Here is a 13,916-nt window from a genome sequence, read left to right on the forward strand (position 1 = left end):
GCCGGGAGCGAGTGTAATACAGTTGTGGGGCCCGGGAGCGAGTGTAATACAGTTGTGGGGCCCGGGAGCGAGTGTAATACAGTTGGGCCGCCCGCGAGCGAGTGTAATACAGTTGTAGGGCGCGGGAGCGAGTGTAATACAGTTGGGCCGCCCGGCAGCGAGTGTAATACAGTTGTAGGACCCGGGAGCGAGTGTAATATAGTTTTGGGGCCCTGGAGCGAGTGTAATGCAGCTTATCCGCCCGGGAGCGCGTGTAATACAGTTGTGGGGCCAGGGAGCGAGTGCAATACAGTTGTGGGGCCCGGGAGCGAGTCTAATACAATTGTGGGGCCCGGGAGCGAGTGTAATACAGTTGTGGGGCCCGGGAGCGAGTGTAATACATTTTATCCGCCCGGGAGCGAGTGTAATACAGTTGTGGGGCCCGGGAGCGAGTGTAATAAAGTTGTGGGGCCCGGGAGCGAGTGTAATACAGTTGCGGGGCCCGGGAGCGAGTGTAATACAGTTGCGGGGCCCGGGAGCGAGTGTAATACAGTTGTGGGGCCCGGGAGCGAGTGTAATACAGTTGTGGGGCCCGGTAGCGAGTGTAATACAGTTGTGGGGCCCGGGAGCGAGTGTAATACAGTTGCGGGGCCCGGGAGCGAGTGTAATACAGTTGTGGGACCCGGGAGCGAGGGTAATACAGTTGTGGGGCCCGGGAGCGAGCGTAATACAGTTGCGGGGCCCGGGAGCGAGTGTAATACAGTTGCGGGGCCCGGGAGCGAGTGTAATACAGTTGTAGGACCCGGGAGCGAGTGTAATACAGTTTATCCGCCCGGGAGCGAGTGTAATATAGTTGTGGGGCCCGGAAGCGAGTGTAATACAGTTGTGGGGCCCGGGAGCGAGGGTAATACAGTTGTGGGGCCCGGGAGCGAGTGTAATACAGTTGTGGGGCCCGGGAGCGAGTGTAATACAGTTGTGGGGCCCGGGAGCGAGTGTAATACAGTTGTGGGGCCCGGTAGCGAGTGTAATACAGTTGTGGGGCCCGGGAGCGAGTGTAATACAGTTGCGGGGCCCGGGAGCGAGTGTAATACAGTTGTGGGACCCGGGAGCGAGGGTAATACAGTTGTGGGGCCCGGGAGCGAGCGTAATACAGTTGCGGGGCCCGGGAGCGAGTGTAATACAGTTGTGGGACCCGGGAGCGAGTGTAATACAGTTGTAGGGCCCGGGAGCGAGTGTAATACAGTTGTAGGGCCCGGGAGCGAGTGTAATACAGTTGTGGGGCCCGGGAGCGAGTGTAATCCAGTTTACAAAATTTTACAGTTTACAGTGTACATTAATACAGTTACAAAATTTTGCGATTTAAAAAACCAAGTCTTTAATTTATCCCATTCGATAAAGCATAAAACGAAGTTTAATTTGACACCTGATTATCTTTCATATCTTCAGTATTAAAAAAAGTTATGGCCATTTTCATATTCGGAAATCAGCAACTTGTTCACTATTGCTTTTCCATTGACTGAACACAAAAGCTGTGATCGAGGACAGTCAAAAGCCTACAACTTTATTAAAAATTAAGAGAACTGAAATAAATTTTCAGTTATTATAGATTGAAGCATTCTGAAACAAATATGAAACAATCTTACTAAGATGACTTGAAATTAAAGCATATAATCAGTTAGTTACCTAATTGTGGCTAATTACAAAATTAAATTACTGGATCTAAACATCTATCCATTTCTTAAGAATAGATTAACATTTTTAAATAGCCTAAGTGTCCAAATAACATTCACACAATAATTCACAATAAAACATGTGTTTTAAATCTCATTGTCATGGATTTATAGGACAAATGGAAGGAATTTAATACCTGTAAATTAATGGCCATTTAAATCAACTTGCGAGTGGGTTTTACTGGAACGGGACCATTTGGAATGCTGAGGTTGTGGTAATTTATACCCCCATATCGGCATGCCGGTTGGTTTGGGGACTAAATCGCCGTTTCGCTACTTAAAATGTGCACTAAAGGCATCTTAAAGACCACTTTTATACATAAAAATAAACTACTTTATTTTACCTGTCACCTACATTAAATCCGTCCCCGTTGTTGGCGTTGACGGCTTTAGAAGCTGGTTTTAAAATGACTCCAGCGTTGAAATTGTCGGGCGATTAAAAAAAAAGGCAAAGAACGGCCGTCGGAACGATTCTTCAGGAAACGCTTGGACTCCGACAAAATATAATCCAGGACAAGGTAAGAGAAAACCGTGTTTTAACTCCGCCCCCCCCTCAAACATGCCAAAATCACACACAGGGCCAGTGGTAGAACTGCAGCGCTGCTGAAGGTACGTTTTGTAACATAACTAGTTGATCCACCCGGTAGCGAGTGTATTACAGTTTGTCCGCCCGGGAGCGAGTGTAATACAGTTGTCGGGCCCGGGAGCGAGTGTAATACAGTTGTGGGGCCCGGGAGCGAGTGTAATACAGTTGTGGGGCCGGGAGCGAGTGTAATACAGTTGTGGGGCCCGGGAGCGAGTGTAATACAGTTGTGGGGCCCGGGAGCGGGTGTAATACAGTTGTGGGGCCCGGGAGCGTGTGTAATACAGTTGTGGAGCCCGGGAGCGAGTGTAATACAGTTGTGGGGCCTGGGAGCGAGTGTAATACAGTTGCGGGGCCCGGGAGCGAGTGTAATACAGTTGTGGGGCCCGGGAGCGAGTGTAATACAGGTGGGCCGCCCGGAACGAGTGTAAAGGATGGTCTCAAAGCCCTCCGGTTCTTCCTCGACCAGAGAATCAACCTATACCCGGCCACTGACACTCTCCTCCGCGTATCGGAGCTGGTCCTTATCCTCAATAACCACGTTTGACTCCTCCCATTTCCTCCAAATACTAGGCGTAGCTATGGGTACATGCATGGACCACAGATACGCCTGCCTCTTTGTCGGTTACGTCGAGCAATCCTTGTTCAACACGTACCAGGGCCCCATCCCCGACCTCCACCTCCGTTGCATCGACGACTGCTTTGGGGCCACCTCCTGCACCCACACACAACTGACTGACTTCATCCGCTTCACCACCAACTTCCATCGTGCACTCAAATACACCTGGACCATTTCCGACACTTCCCTACCATTCCTTGACCTCACCATCTCCATCGCAGGGGATAGACTTCTGACCGACATACACTACAAACCCACTGACTCACATGGCTATCTGGACTACCCATCTTCCCACCCTGCCTCATGTAAGGACTCCATCCCCTACTCCCAATTCCTCAGTCTACGCCGCATCTGCTCCCAGGATGAGACGTTCCACACCAGGGCATCGGAAATGTTCTCATTCTACAGGGAACGGGGATTCCCTTCCTCCACCATAGATGAGGCTCGCACTAGGGTCTCTTCCATACCCCGCAACACTGCTCTCTCTCCCCATCCCCGCACTCGCAACACAGGCAGAGTCCCCCTAGTCCTCACCTTTCACCCCAGAAGCCGGCAAATACAACAAATCCTCCGCCATTTTCGCCACCTCGAACGTGACCCCACCACTCGCCACATCTTCCCATCTCCCCCATGTCTGCCTTCCGCAAAGACCGCTCCCTCCGCAACTCCCTTGTCAATTCTTCCCTTCCTCCCGTACCACCCCCTCCCCGGGCACTTTCCGTTGCAACCGCAAGAAATGCAACACCTGTCCCTTTACTTCCCCCCTCGACTCCATTCAAGGACCCAAGCAGTCGTTCCAGGTGCGACAAAGGTTCACCTGTATCTCCTCCAACCTCATCTACTGCATCCGCTGCTCTAGATGTCAGCTGATTTACATCGGTGAGACTATGCGGAGGTTGGGCGATCGTTTCGCCGAACACCTCCGCCCAGTCCGCAAGAACCTACCTGAACTCCCGGTGGCTCAGCACTTCAACTCCCCCTCCCATTCCCAATCCGACCTCTCTGTCCTGGGTCCCCTCCATTGCCAGAGTGAGCAACACTGGAAATTGGAGGAACAGCACCTCATATTCCGCCTGGGTATCCTGCGTCCCGCGGGCATGAACATTGAATTCTCCCAATTTTGTTAGCCCTGGCTGTCTCCTCCCCTTCATTAACCCTCCAGCTGCCTCCTCCCATCCACCCGCCCTCGGGCTCCTCCTCCTCTCTTTTTCCTTCCTTCTCCCCCCCACCCCCCATCAGTCTGAAGAAGGGTTTCGGCCCGAAACGTCACATATTTCCTTCGCTCCATAGATGCTGCTGCACCCGCTGAGTTTCTCCAGCATTTTTGTGTACCTTCAAACCAGTACTTTGTCCACCCACCAGATGGGCCTGCAGTGCAGCGGATCACAACACGGTGGGAGTGTTGACCACAAAGTGGACGGGCCTGCAGTACAGCGAATCACCACACGGTGGGAGTGTGGACCACAAATTGTAGTGACCTGTAATATGATTTTTTTTTGCTTCAGAAGGAACTGCAGATACTGGAAAATCGAAGGCAGACAAAAGTACTGGAGGAACTCAGCGGGTGCAGCAGGATCTATGGAGCGAAGGAAATAGGCAATGTTTCGGGCCGAAACCCTTCTTCAGACTGATATATGAATTTACTGCACATTGGGAGAGCTGTCTACAAATTAGATATAATTGTGCTCTTCACTATAAAATGGATATTTATTGGTCTGTGACCTGTTTCCTTTCCCTGTAATGCACCCATTGTACAGATGCCAAAGTTTGTAAAATCCTTAAAACCAGGGAAGATTTGGGATAAAAATCAAGGAACTGCAGTTGCTGGTTTACAAAAAAAAATCCTGAATTTTTCGAGTAACTCAGCGTGTCAGGCAGCATCTGTGGAGAACATGGATAGGTGACGTTTCACAGAGTGCTGGAGTAACTCAGCTGGTCAGGCAGCATCTGTGGAGAACATGGATAGGTGACGTTTCACAGAGTGCTGAAGTAACTCAGCGGGTCAGGCAGCATCTGTGGAGAACATGGATAGGTGACGTTTCACAGAGTGCTGGAGTAACTCAGTGGGTCAGGCAGCATCTGTGGAGAACATGGTAGGTGACGTTTCACAGAGTGCTGGAGTAACTCAGTGGGTCAGGCTGCATCTGTGGAGAACATGGATAGGTGACGTTTCAGAGAGTGCTGGAGTAACTCAGCGGATCAGCCAGGATGCCCATAGTAAAGAGTAAATGTTTGGTGGGCAACTCTGTGAGGGAGTTCACTGTTTGTGTGCAGGGTTTGATGCCCATGGTAAGAGTTACAGCATTTGGCAACTCAGTCCGGGAGTTCGCTGTTTGTGTGAAGTGTTGGCTTTGATATAGCTGGCATGTTGCTGTGCCAGTTTGATAATGAAAATAGTCAATTAATCTTCTACCCTGTGGGATTCACTACTGCAGATATTTGAATTTCACTGTGCCTTAATTGGTACATGTGACGATAAAATGACCTGGAAACATTGAGCCTAGAGTTATTTTTCCAGGCCCTGTCCATCCAGTGCTTGATATTTTGAGGTGAATGTAGAATCTTCTCATCTGCTGCTGTTTCTCCCTCTACAGTTATTCTGCTTGTTTCTGGTTGATGTGCCAAGGTCTTTGGAGATCATCTAATGTCCCCAGTTTCCTATGGTTTGTGATGGGCTTTGTCAACTTGCTGTTCCAGGTACTGCTTGTGATAGAGGGTATCCTGACTACACTTGTGAGTAACTGCTTAATTTCTTTAGTTCAGTAGCTCAACAATTTTCTTTTAGCCATGATTGCAATTTGGACAGGTTCATTTAGATGTAAAAGTTCATCATTTTTCCTGCAATAACCGTTTAGATCTATGTAATTTTCTTGCAGGGATGCAGGCAAACAAGTTGTTAATGATATTCTGCAGCACCTCTTCCATATTCTAGCAGACACCTTTCACAGGTTATGTGTTTGAAGTTCGAACCTTGTCTCCAAAAGCTGCTACATTAAATATGCGGGAATGCAGGCAATTAGCATTGTATTTGTTTTACAATTCCCAATTTGTTTCTCTTCTGTGTGTTTTCCTTTCTCATCCTTGCAGGCTGACAATTAACACATCATTCAATGGGTATTAAGTGCATGTTTGTTTACTTTCTGTAGCATTGAATCCATTCTCTTGGAAGACAGGCAGGCAGCTTCCAGAGGTCGTTTTAACACTCCAGAGGATGATAATTGTTCAACTGTCAACAATGGGCATCAAATCTGGGGCTGCTGGGACCAATTTGTTGAACCCATTTTTAGGAACCTATCAAAGGTACACACCACATACAGTATTTTGTTCACGTATGCACGTACATATTCACAGGGCCTATGAGAGAGTAGTGCAGGGGTACATCGTACCCGGCCCGAGCTCTAAAAGGGGACCCGGGAGCCGAAGGAGGGGGGCCGGGAATTTCCTGAAATCTCAGAAAATGTTTGCAGATATACTGTGAAGACTAGCATTCACATTTTGTGTGAGGCGACATAGTTTTATATATCGTAATTCGTAGAAATTGTTATCCATAATAAAGCGGGGAATTTAAACTGGCGGGTGTGTGATCGGGGTGAGCTGATTTAAAGAGGGGGAAGGGGAAGAATCATGACCACTGATGGATCTTCCCTGAAGGAGGGGTGGGGGGTCTGGGACCCAGCAGAGACAGACCTCGTGCTGTCGGCATGGTGGAGGTTGTGGGTCTGGTGCTGAGCGGGGAACTGTGGTGAGGTGACGGCTCTGGCCACTGGTGGCCGCTGGAGAGGCGAGGGAGGGTCGGCGGGCGGAATCGCTGCTGGAGGCCCGTGGGGGGGGGGGCTGGAGTAGAGATACGGCCAGCAGCGTCGGTTGTCTCGGAGACACAGTGAAGGTCGGCGACAGTGGCTGCGGAGGCCCGGCCCGGGGAGAGGGCAGCCGCTGCTGTTTCAGTTGTCTGGGCCTGGGTGTGGGTGGGTCAGTGGGTGTAGGTGGGTCAGTGGGTGTGGGTGAGTCAGTGGGTGCGTGAGTGGGTGTGCGTGGGTCAGTGGGTGTGGGTGAGTCAGTGGGTGCGTGAGTGGGTGTGGATGGATCAATGATGAGGGTGGGTCAGTGGTGTGTGTGGGTCAGTGGGTGTGGGTGGATCAGTGGTGTGTGTGGGTCAGTGGGTGTAGGTGGGTCAGTGGTGTGGGTGGGTCAGTGGTGTGGGTGGGTCAGTGGTGTGTGTGGGTCAGTGGTGTAGGTGGGTCCGTGGTGTGGGTGGGTCAGTGGGTGTAGGTGGGTCAGTGGTGTGGGTGGGTCAGTGGGTGTGGGTGGATCAGTGGTGTGTGTGGGTCAGTGGTGTAGGTGGGTCAGTGGTGTGGGTGGGTCAGTGGTGTGGGTGGGTCAGTGGGTGTGGGTGGGTCAGTCGGTGTGAGTGGGTCAGTGGTGTGGGTGGGTCAGTGGGTGTGGGTGGGTCAGTGGGTGTAGGTGGGTCAGTGGTGTGTGTGGGTCAGTGGGTGTAGGTGGGTCAGTGGTGTGGGTGGGTCAGTCGGTGTAGGTGGGTCAGTGGTGTGGGTGGGTCAGTGGTGTGGGTGGGTCAGTGGTGTGGGTGGGTCAGTGGTGTAGGTGGGTCAGTGGTGTAGGTGGGTCAGTGGTGTGTGTGGGTCAGTGGGTGTAGGTGGGTCAGTGGGTGTGGGTGGGTCAGTGGGTGTGGGTGGGCCAGTGGTGTGGGTGGGTCAGTGGGTGTAGGTGGGTCAGTGGTGTAGGTGGGTCAGTGGTGTGTGTGGGTCAGTAGGTGTAGGTGGGTCAGTGGGTGTGGGTGGGTCAGTGGGTGTGGGTGGGTCAGTGGTGTGGGTGGGTCAGTGGGTGTAGGTGGGTCAGTGGTGTGGGTGGGTCAGTGGTGTGGGTGGGTAAGTGGGTGTGGGTGGGTCAGTGGGTGGGTGGGTCAGTGGTGTGGGTGGGTCAGTGGGTGTAGGTGGGTCAGTGGTGTAGGTGGGTCAGTGGGTGTGGGTGGGTCAGTGGGTGTGGGTGGGTGTGGGTGGGTCAGTGGGTGTGGGTGGGTCAGTGGGTGTGTGTGTGTGTGGGTGTGTGGGTGGGCCTGTGGGTGTGGGTGGGGCAGTGGGTCGGTGTGTGAGGATGTGGGTGTGCGTGAGGGTGGGTGTGTGTGAGTGGGTGTGGGTGTGTGTGAGGGTGGGTGTGTGTGAGTGGGTGTGGGTGTGTGTGAGGGGGTGCGTGTGTGAGGGGGTGCGTGTGGGTGGGAGCGTGCACGTGGGTGGGTGCGTGCGTGTGTGAGTGGGTGCGTGTGTGTTCACATGTGAGTGAGTGGGTGTGTGTGTGGGTGTTGGGTGGGTGTATGTGAGTGGGTGAGTGAGCGTGTGTCTGAGTGTGTGTGTTAGTGGGAGTGTGAATTTTGTAAATGCAGAGAAAACGATTAGATCTGTTGAACTTGTTAACAGAGTACATACTTGGTGACCTGTTTACAAATGTTTGTGTTAGCTTCAGAATACTGTTAACAATTCCAGCAACAGTCGCTTCTGCAGAGAGGTCACTATACGTGCGCTTCTTGGAAGACATGGCTCACAACACACACAGTTCGTGTGTGTAGACGCAGGGTTGGTGTGGGTGGGTGTAGGTGTGTGGAGACGCAGGGCATTTGGCAAACTCAATCTGATTAAGAATCATTTAAGGTCTACAATGTCTCAGGAACGTCTTGTGGATTTGGCCAGGCTAAGTATTGAATCAAACATTGACAGAACAATACATTTTCATGCTGTGATTTGAAAAATTTCACACAAAAATGCCAGGAATAGTCTTTATTTACAGTAAATACTAGCCTATCTACCTTCTTTTACTTTTTACTAATAATTATATCTTCTGGTCTGCATTGAAATATAAAAAGGATGTTTCGATGTGAAATCTTTCTCCTTATCTGTATTGTGGCACAAACAAAGATGTTTAAAACAAATGTGCTTTCTTCTCTCTGATCCTTTTATCTATATTACTAAATCTCTATTCTTGACTGCTTTTGGCCTTCTGTACTACAATTTCCGAGAGAACGCCACCGCCTACGGCCGTCGTTTTTGGCCACCTTGCTCAGAGCCCCCCTCCGCCGCATGTGTGCCGAGGATTTTACCCGTCGATGAAAAATGACAGATATATTAATGTTTTTACACAATTCACCATTCTCTCTGCTGCCCCTGCTGGAGGGAGGGGGAGGGACTATAAAACCAGGAAGTGGTGTGCCTCAAGCAGTCTCTGCAAGTGGTGTGCCTCAATCAGTCTCTGCAACATGGAGGGCACTCTGAGCTCTGAATGACACTGAACAAATTTCTTCACACCTGTGAGTAAGTACCCTTAATCTGGTTTGAAGATGAAAATATGGTTAGTTTGAAATAAAAAAGCACTGCCTGCAAATGGTTGTTTGGGGGGTTTAGGTTCCTCTCTCTCCCCACCACCCTCTCTCCCTATCCCTCTCTCTTTCTCTCTCTCTCCCCCCTGTCTCTCTCCCTTTCTCTCTCTCTCTCTCTCCCCTCCTCTCTCCCCGTCTCCTCTCCCCCTCTCCTTTCCCCCCCTCTCCTCTCCTCTCCCCCCCCTCTCCTCTCCTCTCCCACTCTCCTCTCCTATCCCCCCTCTCCGCTCCTCTCCTCTCACCCCCTCTCCCCCTCTCCTCTCCCCCTCTCCTCTCCTCTCCCCCTCTCTCCTCCCCTCTCCCCCCTCTCCTCTCCCCCCTCTCCTCTCCCCCCCTCTCCTCTCCTCTCCCCCCTCTCCTCTCCTCTCCCTCCTCCTTCCTCCCCTCTCCCCCCTTTCCTCTCACCCCCTCTCCTCTCCCCCCCACTCCTCACTTCTCCCCCCTCCTCTCCCACCCTCCACTTCCCCCCTCTCCTCTACCCCTCCTCTCCCCCCTCTCCTCCCCCCCTCTCTCTCCCCTCTTTTTCTCCCCCTCCTCCCCTCCATCCCCTCCCCCACCATCCCTCCCCTAAACCCCCCTCCCCTCCACACACCCATACCCTCTTCCCTCCACCTCCCTGCTCCCCACCTCTCCCCCTCCCCTCACCTCATCCCCCTCTCAGCACACCCTCTATCTCCCCCTCTCTCCCCCTCTCTCCCCCTCTCCCCCCTTTCTCTCCCCCTTTCTCTCCACCCTTTCTCTCCCCCCTTTCTCTCCCCCCATTCTCTCCCACCTCCCCCTCTCTCCTCCCCCTATCACCCCCTCCCCCCTCTCTTCTGCCCCCCTCTCCCTCCCCTCTTTTTCTCCCCCTCCTCCCCTCCATCCCCTCCCCCACCGTCCCTCCCCTAAACCCCCCTCCCCTCCACACACCCCTACCCCCTTCCCTACACCCTCGCTCCCCGTCCCTGCACCCCACCTCACCCCCTCCACTCACCTCACCCCCCTCTCAGCACACCCTCTCTCTCCCCTTCGCTCTCCCCCTCTCTCACCCCCTCTCCCTCTCTCCTCCCCCTCTCTCCTGCTCCCCCTCTCTCCTCCCCCCCTCTTCCCCTCTCTCTACCGTCCTCCCCTCCATCCCTTCCCCCCTCCCTCCCCTAAACCCCCTCCCCTCCACACCCCCTACCCTCCTCCCTCCACCCCTCCCTCCACCCCTCCCTCCCCCTCTCACCCCCCTCTCTCCCCCCCCTCCCCCTCTCTCCGCCCCCTCTCTCCTCCCTCTCTCTCCTCCCCCCTCTCCTCACCCCCTCTCCTCCCCTCTCTCCTCCCACTCTCTCCTCCCCCCTCTCTCCTCCCCCCTCTCTCTCTCCCCCTTCTCTCTCTCCTCTCCTCCCCCCATCCCCTCCCCCACCCTCCCCTAAACCCCCTCCCCTCCACACCCCTAACCCTCTTCCCTCCACCCTGCCCCCTCCCTCCCCCTCCCACCCCCCACCCTCTCAGCACCCCCTCTCTCACCCACTCACTCTCCCCCCTCTCTCTCTCCTCCCCTCCTCCCCCACCTTTCCCCCCTCACCCACCCTCCCGCTTCTCCTCCTCTCCACCCCCTCTCCCTCTTGCCTCTCTCTCTGTGTTTCTGTCTCTGTCTGTCTCTGCCCCTTCTCTCTCTGCCCTCACTCTCTACCCCCACCCCACCCCCTCTAGATGTGACTGGAAGTTGGGGGCTATGCGTCAGTAGATAGGGTGGTTATGGGGTAAAAGGAGCAAATTAATAATATTAATATAATATCAAGGGGGGTAATTAGCGTGAGTGCGGGGGGGGAGGGTAGTTAGTGTGTGTGACGCTGCATGCCGCCTCCCCCCCCCCCCCACAACCGCACGTTGGAGGAACAGACCCAACGGGTTTGCACTTGGTCTAGTATTATTTATAGTTATTGACACGTATCATGGAGGGAGTATAGCAGCATAAGGCCTTAAATGCAGAAAATCAACAGGGCGCTCCATTCACCCCTCTCTCCTCTTCCATACCACTTTTTGCCTTACAGCTCATGGCATAAAACCGTAGTGGATTTCTACGGATGACTAATGGAGAAGGGTAGGGGGCCTGAAATAAACTTTGTACCCACTGATAACATTCCTCTGAGGCCCAGCGTATACAGACATGAACTCTTTGTGTTGTGAACCATGTCTCCCAAGATGCGTACGTAGAGTGAATCATTTCTCAAGTTCTGTTTCACAAGTATAATTCAAATCCGTGGTCAAGCCGCAATGTGTTATCTGTGCGAAGGTTTGATGCCACGAGAGCATGAAGCCCAGCAAATTGAAGATCCATTTGGAGTCTTGTTACAGCAACCTGGCGGGAAGGGCGTGGACTATTTCAAACGAAAATAAGTCGCACCCATGGGTTCCCACATCCACAGTCAAAAAGGCACAGCAGAGGTACAGCGGACACGACTCGTGGTTTTTGTTTGAAGTTCTCATATTTTCCAAGGTTTATTAAAATTTCCTGTTAAAGATTTAGAAACATAGAAAATAGGTGCAGGAGGAGGCCATTCGGCCCTTCGAGCCACCACCGCCATTTATTGTGATCATGGCTGATCGTCCCTTGTCAATAATCCGTGCCTGCCTTCTCCCCATATCCCATGACTCCACTACCCCTAGAGCTCTATCTAACTCTCTCTTAAATCCATCCAGTGACTTGGCCTCCACTGCCCTCTGTGCCAGGGAATCCCATAAATTCACAACTCTCTGGATGAAAAAGTTTTTTCTCACCTCAGTCTTAAATGACCTCCCCTTTATTCTAAGACTGTGGCCCCTGGTTTTGGACTCGCTCAACATTAGGAATATTTTTCCTGCATCTAGCTTGTCCAGTTATTTTATACGTTTTTATGTTTCTATAAGCCCCCCCCCCCCCCCCCACACTCTCATCATTCAATACTCCAGTGAATACAAGCCTTGTCTTTTCAATCTTTCCTCATATGACAGTCCCGCCATCCCAGTGATCAACCCCTTGAACCTCCGCTGCACTGCCTCAATCACAAGGATGTCCTTCCTCAAATTAGGAGACCAAAACTTCCAGACAGACATGACCCAGGGTCAGGATCAATCCTGGGTCTCTGGCGCTGTGAGGCAGCAACTCAACCGCTGCACCGTGTTGCCCCATACTTGTCCAATGCATATGGATCAACTGGCAGACAAACACCAGAGACATTATAATATTAGACCTTGTTTCTGAAATAAAAATACTTTACTTGATAATCTTCATGTAAAGTGGGCCTATGGGGAAGAGTGCTCATAATGTGATGGGGTTTTACTTTGTGTTTGAAATTGGCGTCGTTAAATTTACACCGAGGATGTCATGCTGTATCCAGCTCATCCACTCTTCTAGCTTTCTTCCCTGGTCCCCCCCCCCCCCCCGTGCCTCATAATTCGTCTGAAGAAGGGTCCCAACCCCAAATGTTGCTTATTCATGTCCTATAGAGATACCCACTGAGTTACTCCTGCTCTTTATGACTTATTTTGTGAGGAGTCTGAAGAAGGGTCCCACCTCAAAACGTCAACTATTTGTGTTCTCCAGAGATGCTGTCTGAACAGCTGGGTTACTCCAGGACGTTTATGCAAACCAATATCTGCAGTTCATTGTTGTTATGTAATATGAATCATGCCTTGAATATGAATTGTAATAGAATATGTCGCACGTAACCAGTGAGAAAAACATGAACTTATGTAAATGAGAAAGGTGTCTGAAGGCAAATGTGAGTCTCATAAACAGAGAGGCATGCAAATGTACACTGGGGAAAGACAGAAAAAGCTGGACTAGCTCAGCAGGTCAGATAGTATCTCTGGAGAAAAGGAATGTGGCATTTCGGCTCGAGTCCCTTCTTCAGACTGAGGGCCAGGGGAAGGGGGGATGAGATATATAGATGGCGATGTAATGAGATATAGAAAAATGAATGAAAGATATGCAGATAAATAATGATGAAAAGGGGATCGGGCCATTGTCAGCTGTGCTGGGTGAAAACAAGTTACAGACAATGAGACTCAACAATACGACTTTGAAACTGGTGCGACTTGGGAGGTGGAGTGATGGAGAACGAGGTGATGCAAGGTTTACTTGAAGTTAGAGAAATTAATATTCATATAATGACAAGGCAGGGGAATTACATAACTGATGTGTGTCGTCATCACTGTAGATCTGCTCAGAACCCAGACAGCAGGTAAATCTGCTCCAGCAATATATTTCCCACGGCCTGTCCAATCCAGCTCAGTTCCTTGTGAGAATTTGTCGGAACCTGACATTTCCAGCCTAAAATACATTCTCTATTACAGATTACCTGTAAACTAAGCGATCTAGAAGTTACATTGCAAATCAACAACACCACAGCTGTGGCGAAGATCGACACTGGAACTCGTAGTAATCTCAGTCTCAGGCTGAGTTTTCTAGGGTCCAGAACACGGAAACTGTGATAAACACGAACACTTCATTAATTCCATTTGGGGGAGAAGAGGTTCGCCCAGTTCGCAGGGTTGATCTTCAGTGCCATCTGGCGACACATGTGCACAAGCTGAACTTTTAAATTGTTTCAGGCAAGGTAACGACTCTACTTGGTATTGATGCCAGCCAGGACACGGGGTTGATCAGCATTGTAG

The sequence above is a fragment of the Amblyraja radiata genome, unplaced genomic scaffold, assembly GCF_010909765.2.
Source record: "Amblyraja radiata isolate CabotCenter1 unplaced genomic scaffold, sAmbRad1.1.pri S69, whole genome shotgun sequence".
In the NCBI taxonomy this organism is placed as follows: Eukaryota; Metazoa; Chordata; class Chondrichthyes; order Rajiformes; family Rajidae; genus Amblyraja; species Amblyraja radiata.